Here is a 17,902-nt window from a genome sequence, read left to right as displayed (position 1 = left end):
GTGTACTAAACTCTGGGGCTTCTGAGGAGAATGAAAGCCCCCTCCCTTATGCGTTGAATATTTATTTATTTAGACTGTTTCGTTCCAGAGCAGATAGCAATACCCTCAATAATGGTGTTAGGTTGGATTTATTTATTTCTATGACTATTTATTACTTCGTTTATACCCCACCTTTGCCGGCTCCTACCCATTAACATCTCTCTTGTACTTGAGATTTATTGATGATCATTTTTTAATCATTTGGATACATGGGAAAGAAGCCCTTGAGAAATTTCATCTGGCCTTTAGCGACTTTCACTTTACCATCAAGCTGACCATGAATCAATCTACACATGACACTACTGTACAAACACATGATGGACACATTAACACCTGCTTATACTGGAAATTTGCAGATTGCAAAACATATCTACATGCCTTGAAGTACCATCCTAAACATACCAAACAATTCATTGTCTATAGCCAAGTTCTATGCTACTGGCACATCTGTTCCAATCCCTCTGACAGATGTTCTCACTGGCAGGATCTACAAAAGACATATTTGGAAGTACAGTACCCTCTGCCAACTACACTGGCTACAGCTGGAGTATAGGATCAAGTTCAAGGTGTTGGTTTTGACCTTACACGGTCTGGGACCTTTGTATCTTCGGAACCGCCTGTCCTGGTATACCCCCAAAGATCTCCACGGTCATCTGATAACAACTTACTGGTGGTTCCTGGCCCTAAGAGTGTGCATCTGTCCTCGACAAGAGCCAAGGTTTTTTTGGCCTTGGCACCAGCCTGGTGGAATGCTCTGTCTGGTGACATCAGGGCCCTGTGGGACCTTAAAGCGTTCCACAGGGCCTGCAAGACAGAGCTATTCCGCCAAACCTATGGTTGCGGACAGCCGCGAATATCATCTGCTGGTCGCCCTATTTTTCCACTCCTGTCATATTATTAATGACAACTGAGGGGTAACCTGCTGCGTATATCCAGCAACATGAGTAGTGTTCAGGCGCCATCTGTAGTTCTGCAGTTTTTAAGTCTTTAAGTTTTAAATTGGAATTTTATTGTTTCAAATTCAGATTTTGTGGTTAATTTTATTATGGATGTATTAATGTATCTTTTATGATGTCACCCGCCCTGAGCCGGCTTTGGCCGGGGAGGGCAGTCTATAAATTGCCAAATAAATAAATAAAAAAGTATAAAATAAAATAAAACGTTTAAAACAGCATTTAAAATAGCCCTATAAAATCAGTAATTCAAAAACAAAAAATTGCCTAAAGGTGCTCCTAAGGTGTAATTATGGTTGTTCATGTCGATATACCTGAACCGAAAATAAACCCAAAATTAGCCATTTCGGCAATATTCGGGTTTTGGTAGACTGAAAACCAAAACCTGGGAATCTGCCTGAAGCTGAATATGCGATTCCCCAAAAAGCCAAATAGATAGATATTCGGCTTTTTGGGATTTCAACTATTTGCCTTTGCTCAGATACATAGCTCTGTATACATAGCTTTCTCCCATTTTTCTATCTTTGACTGGTTTTCTTAGGGCCCCATAGTTGGAAATAAAGCTGAAATATCCCTTTATTGATTTGGTATTCGGCTTATTCCGGGTTTACAGAAAAGAATTGGGCCCAATAAACCCGAAACAGAAATTTACCGATTTTTTCCCAAGGCTCTAGGTGTAATATGTAGTTACAGCTGGGCAAATAGATAGATACTATCCCATAAGTTAGCTAAAAGGTAGAGAGAAGTAATAGCAGTGAAGGTTAGGGGAGGATAGCATTTGTAGGAAAAGGAACCACCGCTGGTCTCAACCACAGGTCTGGCGGAATACCTCTGTTTTGTACGCCCTGTGCAACTGTTTGAGGTCCCTCAGGGTCCTGGTCTCACTTGAGAGGCTATTCCATCAGGCAGGGGCCAGGGTAGAAAACACCCTGGCCCTGGTTCAAGGCCAACCAGACACTCCTTGGGCTGGGGACCACCTGAAGGTTGGTGTTATATGAACAAAGGGTTCTCTGGGGAGCTTACCGGGAGAGGCAGTCCTGTAAGTGAGAAGCTGTATCCTCTGTGCTGTGTGAAGGAGCCTCTTTCAAGGTCAAGCCAGAGCCAGGCATGACTTTATCTCCTAGTTATAAAATTAAAGTATGCAAATGTTGTTAGCCTATATAACTCTCCTATTCCTACTCCATTCCCCTCGAGTGTCAGATGATTTGGGAAAAATGTCACCCTCTCCTATTTCCCTTCTCTTAGCCTCCTTACACATTTCACCACAATGTGCCTTTGAATATATAAGGCTTGGACAATTATAATGGGAACGGTACGGAAGCTTTGTTCCCTGAATTCAATTAAGCAAGGTGAAAAAGAAAATCATGCAGGTAGCCATAAACCAGAATCATAAAAAGGGATGGCTTGAGGTCCTCTTGAAAAGACTCCTTCCCAGGTGTCCTCTAGTTCCTTTCGCAGTGGAATTGATGACAATATCATCTTTTTTTAATTAGGAAAGACTGGTGATATTCCTCTGTAGTACAAACAAAATGGGGCGTGCTTGATTCAAAGCAAATATCTGGGAGGCTAGTAACAAATCTCATTTGGTTCTCAAGGCAGCGGAACTGGATGCTCCTTGAGATATTCTTCTAAAAATGGCATATCATTGTCTTCCAGTTTGACCAATCTGGAACAGTCCTATAGGGTTGCCAACCTCCCCAGGTAATAGCTGGAGATAGCCTGCTGTTGCAACTGATCTCCAGCTGATAGATATCAGTTCACCTGTAGAAAATGGCCGCTTTGGTCATTGGACTCTATGACATTGAAGTTCCCTCCCAAAACCTCACCCTCCTCAGGCCCTGCCCTGAAATCCTCCCACAGGTGGCGAAGAGGGACCTGGCAACCAGGAATCGGGGGGAGGGGGATAGGGGTGCTAGTAGTGATGATGCGATGTCACTTCTGGGGAAAACCCAGAATTGACATCATGCCTTTCTAGGAATCACCAAAAATCACATTGCCAATGATCATGAGGACGCTCCAGTATTTGGGCAAAAAGTGTATGGTAGAAGCCATTTTTTACTGTAGAGTTTTCCCAAATACCAGAGCATCCTCGTGATCATTAGCGACCCGATGACCTCACTTCCAGAAGTGACATCAGCTCATCGATGTTGGCCTCTTTTTGCAGCCAGTAATTCCCCCCGCCAACCAGCTTAATAGCACCAGGGTCAGGGAGCTCGGAGTGGGGAATCCCCCACCACTGGTGGGGGAATGACAACTCTATTGGGGTGCTATCTCTTCTCAGAATTCCTAGAGTACCCACAGATTCAACATTGGGGACCCTTGCTCTGGCCTAATACATATAGGTGCTACACAAGTAGAGTCATCTGCATTTGGCTACTTGGATGTTATTTTCTGAAAGTCATTTGTATTTGCATTTCTGATGACAGGTAACTTGAATACTGTTAGCTTACATATGAGCAGATATAGGTTAATATTTATTTCAGCATCCTCTTTACAAATGCACCTCCATGTTTACTAAGAATACAGGAATGGGGGATGTACAAATGTACTCTTTTTCTTTTCTTTTTATGTTCAGATGTAGTTACGGTGAATCTTTTCGTTTTGCCTGTTTTCACAGCTGGTACTCCTGAATCACTCCTTTCTTTTTTTCTGCATTTTCACACCATGTCCACACCACTTTGCACCCACTTATTCATTACATAATATGTATAAGCTATTGGCGCAAAAAATAACATTACAATTGTGTAAATGTAATGGGGGAAATGTCAGGAGGATTTAGAAAATAACGTGAAAACACCGATTCATGTGGTTGATTGACACAAGAGAAAACAAAACGAGGATTTTTCAAATCAAAAGAATGAGCCTGTGAAATTCTTAGTATATCTCATGCAGAGTTTTAAACCCACTGATGTCACCCAATGGTGTAAATCTGCTTAGGATTGCTCTGTCAGTAGTATGTCCTCCAAAAATAGCCGATCAGGTGCTAGGAAACGAGGGCAAATTTCAGCTTGGTATTAATACCCTAGAAAGGGTAAAATAATTAAATATAGTTATTATCAAAAGGGGGTGTCCCCTCTACTCTTTCCAAGGCAGCAGGGTGTTCTACAGCTCCTGAAACAATAAATCTCTCTAGACTAAAAGTTTTGGTGTGCGCATATGTCGAAAAGAATGATGATCAAATCGTAAGTATTCGTGATATAAACAGGCGCAAATCAGCTTTCCTGCTGGGAAAAATTAGTAACACACCTCAACGTTACTGAATGTCAGTGACGTTTCAAATGCTCTTCACAACACAGGCGCTTGGATTTTAACTGGAAGAGTGTTGTTTTGTTAATTGCAGAGATATTGTGGAGAATGAAAAGAACAGCCTCGCAGAGGCAATAAACCACAGTGTTAGGACACCCAAAACAGCCTTCTATATTTAATGAACTGGTAACTGGTAAGGAGCCCCGTGGCACAGAGTGGTAAGCTGCAGTACTGCAGTCCAAGCTTCTGCTCACGACCTAAGTTTGATCCCAATGGAAGTTGGTTTCAGGTAGCTGGCTCAAGGTTGACTCATCCTTCCGAGGTCGGTCAAATGAGTACCCAGCTTGATGGGGGTAAAGGGAAGATGACTGGGGAAGGCACTGCCAAACCACCACCTAAACAAAGTTTGCCTAGGAAATGTCGGGTTGTGACGTCACCCCATGGGTCAGGAATGACCCGGTGCTTGCACAGGGGACCTTTACCTTTTACTTAACTATTTTCAATTACTTGCAATTTTTAAAAAATGCATATAAGATGGCTACAACAGAAACCTTGATCGCTTGACAAACATGCTGTCTCTTGATCTACCCTTCTGAATTTGTTTCTCATGGTCCCTTGGAGGCCCTGCATAAATAGGGTTGCCGGGTTCCTCTTCACCACCATGAGAGGTTTGTGGGGCAGAGTCTGAGGAGCGCGGGGTTCCTGTTGGGCCTCTACCCTGCAAACCCAGTGGCAGTTAGGAGTAGGGGTGTACATATCGGTATCCTTAACCCCCACATACACCTGTTCAGTGTTTTCATTTTTTTTAACTGATATGAAATTTGGCAACAATAAAGGGAGCCAAAAAAAGCAGATACCAAATAATGCTGAATATTATCGGTATTATTCAGGCCTCTTTGTCCCTGCTGCCATTCCCCCCCCTGTCTTCCATCCCCCCTAACTAGGGTTCCAGGGCCCTCTTTGCCACTGGTGGGAGGTTTCTGGGGTGGAGCCTGAGGAGGGCAGGGTTTGGGGAAGGGAGGGACTCCAATGCCATACAGTCCAATTGTCAAAGCATCATTTTCTCCAGGTGAACTGATCTCTATTGGCAGGACATCAGTTGTAATAGTGGGAAATCTCCAACTATTACCTGGAGGTTGGCAACCCTACTCCCAAATCTCCACGAATTCCCCAAGCTTCAGTTGGCAAGCCTAGGAATTGCAATCTACCAGAGGCTCTGTAAGTTTCCTGTATTTGCTGCTTTTCCTGGGGCAGTCAAAATTAGGGTTGCTAGGTCCTTCTTCGCCACTGGCGAGTGGTTTTTGGGGCGGAGCCTGAGGAGGGCGGAGTTTGGAGAGGGGAGGGACTTCAATGCCATAGAGTCCAATTGCCAAAGCGGCCATTTTTCCCTGGTGAACTGACCTCTATCGGCTGGAGATCAGTTGTAATAGCAGGAGATCTCCAGGAAGTACCTGGAAGTTGGCAACCCTAGTCAAAATGGAAGACAGGGAGATGCTGTCAAGGGTTCTTGGCCTCCATTTCGCTTGGCAGTCACAGGTTGAACACATGAACACATGAAGCTGCCTTATACTGAATCTGCCCTTGGTGCATCAAATTCAGTATTGTCTACTCAGACCGGCAGCGGCTCTCCAGGGACTCCAGGTAGAGGTCTTTCATATCACCTACTTGCCTGGTCCCTTTAACTGGAGATTCTGGGGATTGAACCTGGGACCTTCTGCATGCCAAGCAGATGCTCTACCACTGAGCCACAGCCCCTCTCCATAGAAGGTTGCATAGGAGTGCAGCAATTTTTTTAAAAGCTAATGATCATGTATTGCTTACTTCTCTGTAAATGATAACCCCCTCCCCATTTTCCTATTTCAGGAAAACACCTGACCTCAAGATCATGGCCTATAAGTTGGCGAAAGAGAATGTGCCTCCATTTGAATTAAATCAACTCTATCTGGCCTCTGAGATTTCAACTATCTTTCTGGAGGACACTCAAAAAAAAAAAAACATTCATCTTTATTCTTAACTGCGATCGTAAACTGTACCTTTGTGTGGCTGGGATCTGGTCATAAAAGGAGAGTTTTGGCAGGTCGTGAGTATGAAACCATATTAGCATCATTGTGCTACGCCATAAAAAAAAAAACTTATGGGCAGACTTAACTGGGTTAATTGCCGCATGTCGGATGATGAAGCACTTGTCTTCCTGGGATTATTGGCGAGAGCCAAAAATATGCCACAAGTGTGGCATTCAGTGAGATTGCTTAAATCAGAAATAAACTCCTTGCTTTTGAAAGATGGGCTTTCAACCAGTGATGCTCTTTTATAGCAGGCTGCAGGGAATTCTTTAGAACTGAACTTTAAATGTTAATGCTGCTTTGCTTGCAACTGCTGTTTTTTTTTTTTTACAATGACAAAGGACCGAGGGCTATCAAAACAACAACAACAGAGGTAACAGTGGCCGAGGTGCATGCCTTCTCAGGGCATAGAAGAGGAAAGGCTTACCTGTTAAAATCCTTCCTGACTACATTAAGTGTGGCAACCTATCGGGGGCATAGTCTGGTGTAGTGGTTAGATTGCTGAACTAGGATCTGGGAGACCCAGTTCACTTTGTCACCCTATGATGTTTGCTGGCTGGCTGGATTGACAGATGGATTGATGGACGGAAGGACAGATCAATGGGTGGACAGATGGTCAGACCGGAAAGGGCAAGGACGCTCAGGAGACATGCTAATTCCTCTAAGAGTAACCATTTGGTCAAAGAAAAGAAGGAAACCTACCCAGAGTTTGTTTCCTCTCTCCCTCCAAGATCCATATGTGCTTGTGTAAAATGCCGTCAAGTTGCAGCCGATTTATGGTGACCTCCAGCAAGAGGCTTTCAAGTAGGCCTGTGCATTTGGTAAAACCCGAACTGAAAAAATACTGAAAAAATCAATTTTGGTAAATTTCGGGTTTACAGAGTTCCTAAAGTTGGGCAGGATGGCAAAGCCAAATTTGCCATCCCAGAAAAAGCAGGATAAATATATAAATATCTGGCTTTGTCAGGACTGGCTTTCCGTGGCTCCTGGGGGGCAATTGCTTTAAATGGCCCATTGCTTAAAGCCGTGGGTTTCCCCGGCTCCTCCATTGAAAATACTAGCAGCCTTCACAATAGAGATTCTGACTACAGCCACTTCACTATTGCTTTTCTATGGAGGAGAATTTGAAGGGGGTGACCCCTTCCAGACCCCATAAAATCGGACTCCCTGACCCAAGCTTCACCAAACTTGGGAGTCCTTGCAAGGAGAGTCCCTTGCAGCCACGCTGCAAATTTGGGGGGGGGGTCTACCTGAAAAAATGCCCCCCTGGAGCTGCAAAAAGCCCACAGGCTTTATTAGACCTGAATTTTTTCGGGAAACCCGGAAAAAGCCGAATTCCCATATTTACTGGTATGGGAATTCGGCTTATTTTGGGTTTACCAGAAAAAATCGGGTTCAATAAACCCGAACTGAAATTTACCGATTTCTTTTTTGCACAGCCCTAATTTCAAGGCAAACGAGAGAGATGGTTTGCCTATGGCCTTCCTCTACAGAGCCTTTCTTGGTGGTCTCCCTTCCAAGTACTGATCCTGCTTAGCTTCCGAGATTTGATGAGATTGGGCTATACCATGCCGCCTCCCCCACCCCAGATCCATTTTTAACGTTATCGTCTGATTTTGTCTCTGAACCCTAACCTTATATTTTGTGCAAACTCATCCCAAATTGGAAAGATGAAGCTTGTTTAGTACCCACCCCAATGTTGCACCTGAGTACACACCCCTCTGAGGCACAGAAGTCAGTGGCTGCCAATTGTTTCGGGAGAAGGGGAATAAGAGGTCACCTACATATACCATTAAAAAGGTAAAGGTCCCCTGTGCAAGCCCCGGGTCATTCCTGACCCATGGGGTGATGTCACATCCTGATGTTTCCTAGGCAGACTATGTTTACGGGGTGGTTTGCCAGTGCCTTCCCCAGTCATCTACACTTTACCCCCAGCAAGCTGGGTACTCATTTTACCGACATCATAAGTAGGGCTGTCAAAAAAAAAAAATTCGGTACAGTTCGGATTCGGCCGAATTTGGCCCTTGTGGGTTCGGTACGTGCCGAAGTCCGAACTCCCCCACTTCGGATCCGTTCAATTCGGCGGGAATTCAAAGTTCGGAAACAAGTTCGGCCGAATAAAGCCATTAAAAACACAACCGCGCCTTTCCGCGGCTCTGGGGGGGGCATTTTTGGGCTTAGAGGTCCCAAACTTTTGGCAGAGCTTCAAAGGACGTTTATTGAAAGACTCCCCAAGTTTTGTAAAGATTGGGTCATGGGGGGCTGAGATATGGGCCCTGAAAGGGGTCCCCCCACCCTTAATGTGCATCTCTCAGCAGAGCTTGCCGCCCACGCACAAAGCTCCCAGCCCCGACAACAGCGGAGAAAATAGCAAAACAACTGCAAACACAACCTTGTTAAACAACACCTTTGCAACACACAACTGAAACCTCCCCCCTCAAACCAGGGAGCGAGAGACTCAAGGGGGAACACACACCCCAGGCAGAACCGACGAAAGCCCCCTTTGGCTTCCCCCCCACCCACAGAAACTGCTCCCTCCCCACACACACACAGACTCTGCTTCCCCCCCCCACACACACACACACATACACAGGAGAAAAATTATAGATTAAAGCCCCCAAAGGGGTCTTACTGTGGCTGTCTTCTGTTCCATCAAGAGGGGCTGTAATCCAAGATGATTCCAATTAGGCACGGAACGTTTTGCTCTGGAGAGGAGATGCACACAGGATCGGATCGGCTGCCCCATTCATCCCAATAGGGGAAAGGGGAAAGGGGAAAGCCCATATCTCGGGACCCCCTGACCCAATGTTCACAAAACTTGGGGGTATCTTAAGAACACTGGTCTGAAACTCCGCTCAAAGTTTGGGATCTGCACCCCCAAAAATGCGCCCCCTGAAGCCATGGAAAGAGAAAAGGGGGGAGGCGATATTTCTGCCCCCACTGAACCCATCTTTACAAAACTTGGGTAGTATCTTAAGAATAATTCACTGAAGCTATGCTAAAGGTTTGGGGGCTATATCCCCAAAAAAGCGCCCCCTGCAGCCACATAAATGGAAAAAGGGGGGAGGGAAAAGGGGGAGAGACCATATCTCGAGACCCCCTGACCCAATGTTTACAAAACTTGGGGGGTATCTTAAGAACTCTGGTCTGAAACTCCGCTCAAAGTTTGGGATCTGTACCCCCAAAAATGCGCCCCCTGCAGCCATGGAAAGAAAAAGGGGGGGAGCCCATATCTCGGGACCCCCTGACCCAATGTTCACAAAACTTGGGGGGTATCTTAAGAACACTGGTATGAAACTCTGCTCAAAGTTTGGGATCTGCACCCCCAAAAATGCGCCCCCTGCAGCCATGGAAAGAGAAAAGGGGGGAGGCGATATTTCTGCCCCCACTGAACCCCATCTTTACAAAACTTGGGTAGTATCTTAAGAATAATTCACTGAAGCTATGCTAAAAGTTTGGGGGCTATATCCCCAAAAAAGCGCCCCCTGCAGCCACATAAATGGAAAAAGGGGGGAGGGAAAAGGGGGAGAGATTATATCTCGAGACCCCCTGACCCAATGTTTACAAAACTTGGGGGGTATCTTAAGAACACTGGTCTGAAACTCCGCTCAAAGTTTGGGATCTGTACCCCCAAAAATGCGCCCCCTGCAGCCATGGAAAGAAAAAGGGGGGAGCCCATATCTCGGTACCCCCTGACCCAATGTTTACAAAACTTGGGGGGTACCTTAAGAAGCTTCATCTGAAGTTCCAGTGAAAGTTTTGTGTCTGTACCCCAAAAAATGCGCCCCCTGCAGCCACAGAAAGGAGCGAATGTGCACAAGCACCCCCCACACACACACGAGGAGTTCGCTCTCGCTCTCTCTCTCTCCCTGGCCGGGCCGCACATCAGCTGATTCCTCCAGTACTCAATCCTGACTGATTGGCCAGAAGAAGACCCAGCTTGCCCACCGATTGGCCGGGGGAGGAGAATGCTGCTTACTGACGGTTATGCTGCTTACTGACGGCCAAATTTGCCGAATTTATTCGCGAACTCCTGAACTCGCTGAATTCGGCCCCCCCGGTTGCCCGCCAGTTTTGAGTTCGGATCCGTCCGAACAGAAAAGCACCGAATCAGGGGAAATTCGGTTGATTTTCAGTTCGGGCCGAACCGAATTGACAGCCCTAATCATAAGGATGGAAGGCTAAGTCAACCTTGAGCCGGCTACCTGAAGCCGACTTCCGTCGGGATCGAATTCAGGTAGTGAGCAGAGCTTGGACTGCAGTACTGCAGCTTACCACTTTGCGCCAAGGGGCTCCTTACATATACCATTACATATACCATTAGAGTGAGCACAACTCTGGCACCCACCCTACACTAGGTGATGCAGTTCCCACAGGCAATGATCCTGAAGGGGAACACCCAAATGACTCTGTGGGCAGAATACAGAGGCATGTTATACCACCTCCCCAAGGGCCTTTGCAATATATGAGTAATTGAGACACATATTTTGCAAGCTCTTATTAATTGTTATCCTGTCCCAGTTCCAACCAGACAGCTATAAACCTCAGTGACCTACCACTACATAATAAACGATGCCAGCCATTTCCACCACTTGGGTTATTAGGCAGTAATGGCTCACTGATAAATGATTTGTTGATTTGCTATACCATCGTTAAAGAATTTCACCTAGTAGAAATGCATCTTCTTTTCTCTCCTCCCACTCTCCAAAGCAGTGCAGTTGCCAAATACAATATCTCAACTATTTTTTTTTTTGGGGGGGGGGAAACAGTTTTTAAAAAAATATTTCCAAGGATCAACGCAACCAGAAGCTGCCGTGTGCAGAATCGTTTTCTGTGAGAGCCTATCTCATCCCACAGTGACATTCCAAATGGTTTTACTGAAGTCTCCTCTGGCACTCTTATTTATAAAATATAAGGGGAAATGGCTAAGCATTCGTCTTCTGGATTTTAGCATTCTGTCCTGGGCTTCTGACTTTAAATATCGAACCTTTTTAGTAGTTAGATGGCACAAGGAACAGAAATAGAAGCTCTGTTTTTTCTCCCCCTGAACTGAATTTAAATTGTGGGCAGAAAGGCACCAGCTGGATATTAGGAATTTTTTTTTTACACTAAAAGTAGTTCAGCAGTAGAATCAGCTGCCCAGGGAAGTGGTGAGCTCCCCCTCACCGGCAGACTTTAAGCAGAAGCTGGACAAGCACTTGTCAGGGATGCTCTAGGCTGATCCTGCATTAAGCAGGGGGTTGGACTAGATGGCCTGTATGGCCCCTATAATTCAAAACAAATAAAAGGAAGTATTTCTTCACACAGTGCATAATTGTGGAACTCCCTGCCCCAGGATGTGGTGATGGCTGACAACTTAGAAGGCTTTAAGAGGGGAGTGGATATGTTCATGGAGGAGAGGGGTATTAATGGCTACTAGTTAAAATGGATACTAGTCATGATGCATACCTATTCTCTACAGTATCAGAGGAGCATGCCTATCATATTGGGTGCTGTGGAACACAGGCAGGATAATGCTGCTGGAGTCATCTTGTTTGTGGGCTTCCAAGAGGCCCCTGGTTGGCCACTGTGTGAACAGACTGCTGGACTTGATGGGCCTTGATCTGATAGAGCACGGCCTTTCATATGTTCTTATGATTCTAATACTGACTTCACAAGGTACTAAGCAAGTTGTGTGTGTGTTTTAATTTTACAATTATTTAATTACTGAATTCTAAACGGTAAACATATCCGACAAAGGGAGCTTTGATTCTCGAAAGCTTATACCCTGGAAATCTTGTCGGTCTCTAAGGTGCTACTGGATTCGAATAGTGCTCAAAACATATTAGGCCTCTTAATTTTTTTTGCAATGGTGTGTTAATTTATGATTCCCCCACTCACAAGCATATTATGGTTCCTACACTACAAAATTTCTGATTTATGGCCTGCTGTAATGTACATGAGGTAACAGGGCCAGTTTATCTTCATAAAGGTGTCCTGGTTTATTTCGGTGTGTATCAACATGCCAGTTTTCTGACTCTAAACGCAGAATGTTTTTACTAGTAGTTAGATGGAACAAGGAGCAGAAATAGAAGCTCTGGTTTTTTTCCCTCAACCGAATACTGATGTCACAATTTTGGCGCATCCGAAAGAACATTTGGCGGATAAACAGAAAAGAATGGCTCCAATGACTGAGAAGGAACGGAATTGATGTTTCCAGCATGTCATCCTGACTATGCCACTTGACCAGCCATAACCAGAAGCATATCTTTCAACAGCTCTTTCATAACTCATGAAACAAAGACCAGTTCTGACATAATGTGTGGCTATTCAATGGGAAAAAGTCCATGGGAGTGAGATATGAACACTATTACATCCCAGAAAGTCCATGGAGTTAGAAAATTCTTCCTAATGTCTAGGGATGCATGTGCATTGGTTCATCTGAGACTCTGATGATTCACTGAGAGCTCACATGCAGCAGTAATTTGAGAGTCAAACTAAGATGTGGGAGGCCCAGGTTCAAATCCCGATGTGGCCATTGTTTTGTCTGCAGGCTTTGTTTCTGGGCTTCTCTAGGGACTTTGATTGGCTACTGTTAGAAACAGAAAGCTGAGCTGGATGGCTACTGTTATGTTCTTACATGAATTCTTTTAAACTGAAGGACGAAATCATGGCAGCTAAAAATGCCAAACACATTTGATTTAAGGCTAACTCTTGGACAGGCTAACTAGAGTTAAAAAAGAAGAAGTCAATTTGCTCTTCAGAGATTTGAAATCAAGCAGATTTTTTTTCTATCCTGCACCTATCCTGGCTGGTCACTCTTTTGTTTTGTTGGTAGCTCAATCCATCCAGTAGCTGGGTGAGCTTTAATGATTAGGAGACTGTCCTCTGGTAACATAGCCTCCCTCTGAAGATGGGAGCAGTGTCCATACATGGATTTTTCCAAAGGATTCACTCATTTACTGTGCAATAATTGATGCAATTTACACATCACATTCCTACATCTGCATGCCACTTTACAGTTGCCAGATCTCAGGATCAGAGTGATAAGAAAAGCCACACTGCTTGCAAGTTTCCCCTTTTAAGCAATTTTAAACATTTCAAATGTTAGGGGAGCAGCCATGTTGGTCTTATGCTTCAGAAACAAACAAGCTTCTTATGACTCTTTAAAGATTAACAGGTTATGTAGTTTGGTGGACTAGAGCCTGCTTCATAAAATTCACAGATTGGATCCATACTCTTGTTGAAATGACTTATTCCCCATTAAATGTGTTAGGCCCTTTATGCAGGGCTGCTTCCCTCATGGTCACCCTGCTGACTACTCCAGTGCTACTTTTTGATTATGCATGCTTTTCCTGACCATCAGAGGTCACCTCGCTCTTCCCATGCATTTCTGCTCATTTTGCCTGCGTTTTCCAGATGCTGTTTTAGCGAGAATCCTGAAAATGCAGGCAAAATGCATGGAAATGCTCAAGGAGAGCGAGGCAACCTCTGACGGCCAGGAAAGGTATGCATAATCAAAATGAAGTGCCATAGCAGTTGGCAGGGGTGACCGTGGGGAAACAGCCCTGCGTAAATGGCCCTAGATTTTAAGGTGCCATAAGGTGCCAACAAGACACCTGTTTCTTTGTTCATAAAGTTTAACCAACAGTAGACCTGCCAGTCCCAGTCTCCTTAGAATCATTCAGTCCAGTTGCCAAAGCAGCCATTTTCTCCAGGTGAACTGATCTCTATCAGCCAGAGATCAGTTGTATTAGCAGGAGATCTCCAGCTAGTACCTGGAGGTTGACAACTCTACCTAACTTTGTGAAACTTCATGAATGGAGGCAGCACATGTTAGAATCCACAATGTCCTCATTCCACAGTGGGAAGTGCTCCATACTTAAAAAACAAACAATCAAAAAAGCATTTTCAATGAATTACCAGGTAAATGCAAAAAAAAAAATCAACGAGGGGTTATAACTCTATTATGAATTCTCTCTGCCTCACCTACCTCACACGGGATCTGTTGAGGGGAGAGGAAGGGAAGGTAATTGCATAAAAACCAACTCTTCTTCTTTGTAATATCCTTCAAAATCCAATAAGGAAGAGGCAGTTTAGAGAGTATGAGTCCTAACTAGTGGTCGAAACATAATCAGCAGTACAAGAAGAAGGGTTGGTTTTAATACCCACTTTTCTCTACCTTTAAGGAGTCTCAATTACCTTATTTTCCCCTCCCCACAGCAGACACCTTGTGAGGTAGGTGGGGCTGAGAGAGCTCTAAGAGAAGTGTGACTAGCCCAAGGTCACCCAGCTGGCTTCATGTGGAGGAGTGGGGAATCAAACCCAGTTCTCCAGATTAGAGTCTGGTGCTCTTAACCACTACACCATGCAAGCAAGGTCCAAACTCTGTTACGGCTTCAGTAGCAACTCTTTTCCACTTAAAGGTACAAGATCTGGTAGTGAAGGTGTAGAACTTGCCACTCAGAAAAATCTGAGGCTACTGCTGTGTGTGTGTGCGTGTTAAGTGCCGTCAAGTCGCTTCCGACTCATGGAATCAAAGTCCTCCAAAATAGCCTTGCTCAGGTCTTGAAAACTGAGGGCTGTGGCTTCCTTTACAGAGTCAATCCATCTCTTGTTGGGCCTTCCTCTTTTCCAGCTGCCTTCAACTTTTCCTAGCATGATTGTCTTTTCCAGTGACTCTTGTCTTCTCATCATGTGACCAAAGTACGACAGCCTCAGTTTAGTCATTTTAGCTTCTAGGGTCACTTCAGGCTACTGTTACAATGCAGGAAATGAACTGATCAAAATGACCGAAGTCGTCAGTGGGAGTGAGAGTAAGCAGATCCGCACAATAATAATGAAAGCTGTGACGCAAGCCTGACGTGGCCAAAGAAAGGATGGGCAGCATGCATCATAAATGAACCTTAGACAGCTTGCAGAGCAATCTGCGCAGCAAAACAATCAGGGGGAAAACATTAGCCTGAAGAGGAGAAGACTGAGAGGGGATAGGATAACCATCTTCAAGTACTTGAAGGGCTGTCATATAGAGGAGGGTGCCGAGTTGTTTTTCGTTGCCCCAGAAGGTTGGACCAGAACCAACGGGTTGAAATTAAATCAAAAGAGTTGCCATCTAGACACTAGGAAGAACTTTCTAACAGTTAGAGCGGTTCCTCAGTGGAACAGGCTTCCTTGGGAGGTGGTGAGTTCTCCTTCCCTGGAGGTTTTTAAGAGGAGATTAGATGGCCATCTGTCAGCAATGCTGATTCTGTGACCTTAAGCAGATGATGAGAGGGAGGGCACCTTGGCCATCTTCTGGGGATGGAGTAGAGGTCACTGGGGATGTGGGGGGGGGAGGTAGCTGTGAATTTCCTGTATTATGCAGGGGTTAGACTAGATGACCCTGGTGGTACCTTCCAACTCTATGATTCTATGCCAAGGGATTAGAAGGGCACTCCCCAATGATGGGGTCCCTGTCAGGAAAGGAGAATAAACGACAGGGCATGGAATGCCCCATAGTGTGACAAGGGCAAATAACCCAGGCCTCCAATCCAGAGCATCTGGAAGTTGGCCCCTGTTTAGGGTTGCCAGCTTCAGATTGGGAAATCTCTATTAATGTTCTTCAAACACACAGTTGAAACTGACTACAGGGCAAAAAAATCCCCACCAAGCTCGCTCTTTGAGGCACCCTTTTCCTTTTCGAGTTCATTAAATGCTTCCTTTGCGGTGAGAATGCACAATATTTAGCTTTCTGAAGGCAAAGGGCAAAAGTTAATTTTCCAGGCGCTGCCCCCAGTTAGCAGTTGGTTTGTTTTTACAGTAAAATATCAGCAGAGGAGCTAAAAAAGAAAAGGGAGTTAGCATTCCGTTGCTAAAAATAAGACCTAAGGCAACAATATGCATACAATATCCCCATTTATTCAACAACATGAGTGCCTGAATGGGAACTTTGTACTCAAATGTTGTTCTTAGGCCTGTTTATGTTGCTCAGATTTCTGGTCCTAGGACATATCGGACTGAGTGGACTGAGCTGAGAAACTGCTCTGCTATAACTTGCGCCCCCGTGACACCAAATCATCTCCAGGTGTGGCCATTGCCTGAAAAACTCAAAATAGTCTGGGATCAGGACACAAGGCACACGGAGTTACCGTACACGGAATCGGACCACTGGCCCATCAAAGTCAGTACTGACTACTCAGGCTGGTGGTGGCTCTCCAGGGTCTCAGGTGGAGGTCTTGCAGCTGCCAGTGTGGTGTCGTGGTTAGTCGGGCCAAGCCATGCCTCGCCAGCCCAGATTGAGACTGAAGGGTGGCTGCCTTGGCTGCCTTGCGAGCCGGATAAGAGCTCTCAAAGGGCTGGATCCAGCCTGCGGGCTGCATATTTGACACCCCTGGTCTACAATATAACATAAAGGAGATGGAAGGGGGGTGGGGATAAATAGTAGATTTATCTAGCCTTAGGCCTATAACACACATGTAGAGGAATGAGGTGGAATATTCCACTATTTTTAAAAACAACAGCAACTCCTTGCAAATGGAAACTCGCCCCAGCAAACAAAGAGAGGAAGTAGAAGCTTTCTCTTGCAGCGCTGGTTTTCTGCTTGCAGGGAGTTTATCATGTGAAAGTCCTGGACAAGGTCTCTGGAGAGGCATTAAAAAAAACCCCTCAAACCTGGAATCTCCCACTGCCAGTCCGTATTTATGCAGTCCATTCTACTGCCTTATTTATTTATTTATTTTTAAAGATTTATAGCCCACCTTTTCTTGTGTTTCAAGCTTACAATAAAAGCACGGCATTGTTCCTTGTTCTTCTGCATTTGTGAACCAGGATAAAGTTTCAGAAAGGGTGAATAATAAAAGATATATGGAGGAATATACAGTTGGTCCATATTTATGTAGGCAGTATTTGTCTACTTACCTTGTATTGTTCAAACATCTTATATACTCCTCATTCTATTTTTTAAAATGTAAACAGTAATTTAAAAGCCCCGTGGCGCAGGGTGGTAAGCTGCAGTACTGCAGTCCAGGCTCTGCTCACTGCCTAAGTTCGATCCCGACGGAAGTCGGTTTCAGGTAGCCGGCTCAAGGCTGACTCCGCCTTCCATCCTTCCGAGGTTGGAAAAATGAGTACCCAGCTTGCTGGGGGTAAAGGGAAGATGACTGGGGAAGGCACTGGCAAACCACCCTGTAAACAAAGTCTGCCTTGAAAACGTTGGGATGTGACGTCACCCCATGGGTCAGGAATGACCCGGTGCTTGCACAGGAGACCTTTACCTTTTTAAACAGTAATTCTTATTACTTATTAAAATATGTTTACTCCACCTTTCCTTCCATCTAGGACTGTTTATGAGGGTAACAGTCACAAACAGCAATGAAATAATGCGATAACAAAAGCATAAATCCTTAAAAACGCCTGATAAAATCAACAAACGTTGCAAACAGGAGCCAATCAACAGCCCCACCATCAGTTGTGGCCAGACACACACACACACACACACACACACACACACACACACACACACACGCTCCTCTCATAGTTTTTTTTTTTTTTAAAGTAGGTTCCCAGTCCTCATGGAAGTAAAGATACACTTGGGGGGAAAAATCCTTCTCAGAAGTGAAGGGACTTCCAAAGCAGACCAGGATG

This window comes from Euleptes europaea, chromosome 3, assembly GCF_029931775.1.
Source record: "Euleptes europaea isolate rEulEur1 chromosome 3, rEulEur1.hap1, whole genome shotgun sequence".
Taxonomy (NCBI): Eukaryota; Metazoa; Chordata; class Lepidosauria; order Squamata; family Sphaerodactylidae; genus Euleptes; species Euleptes europaea.
This window is presented reverse-complemented; position numbering follows the sequence as displayed.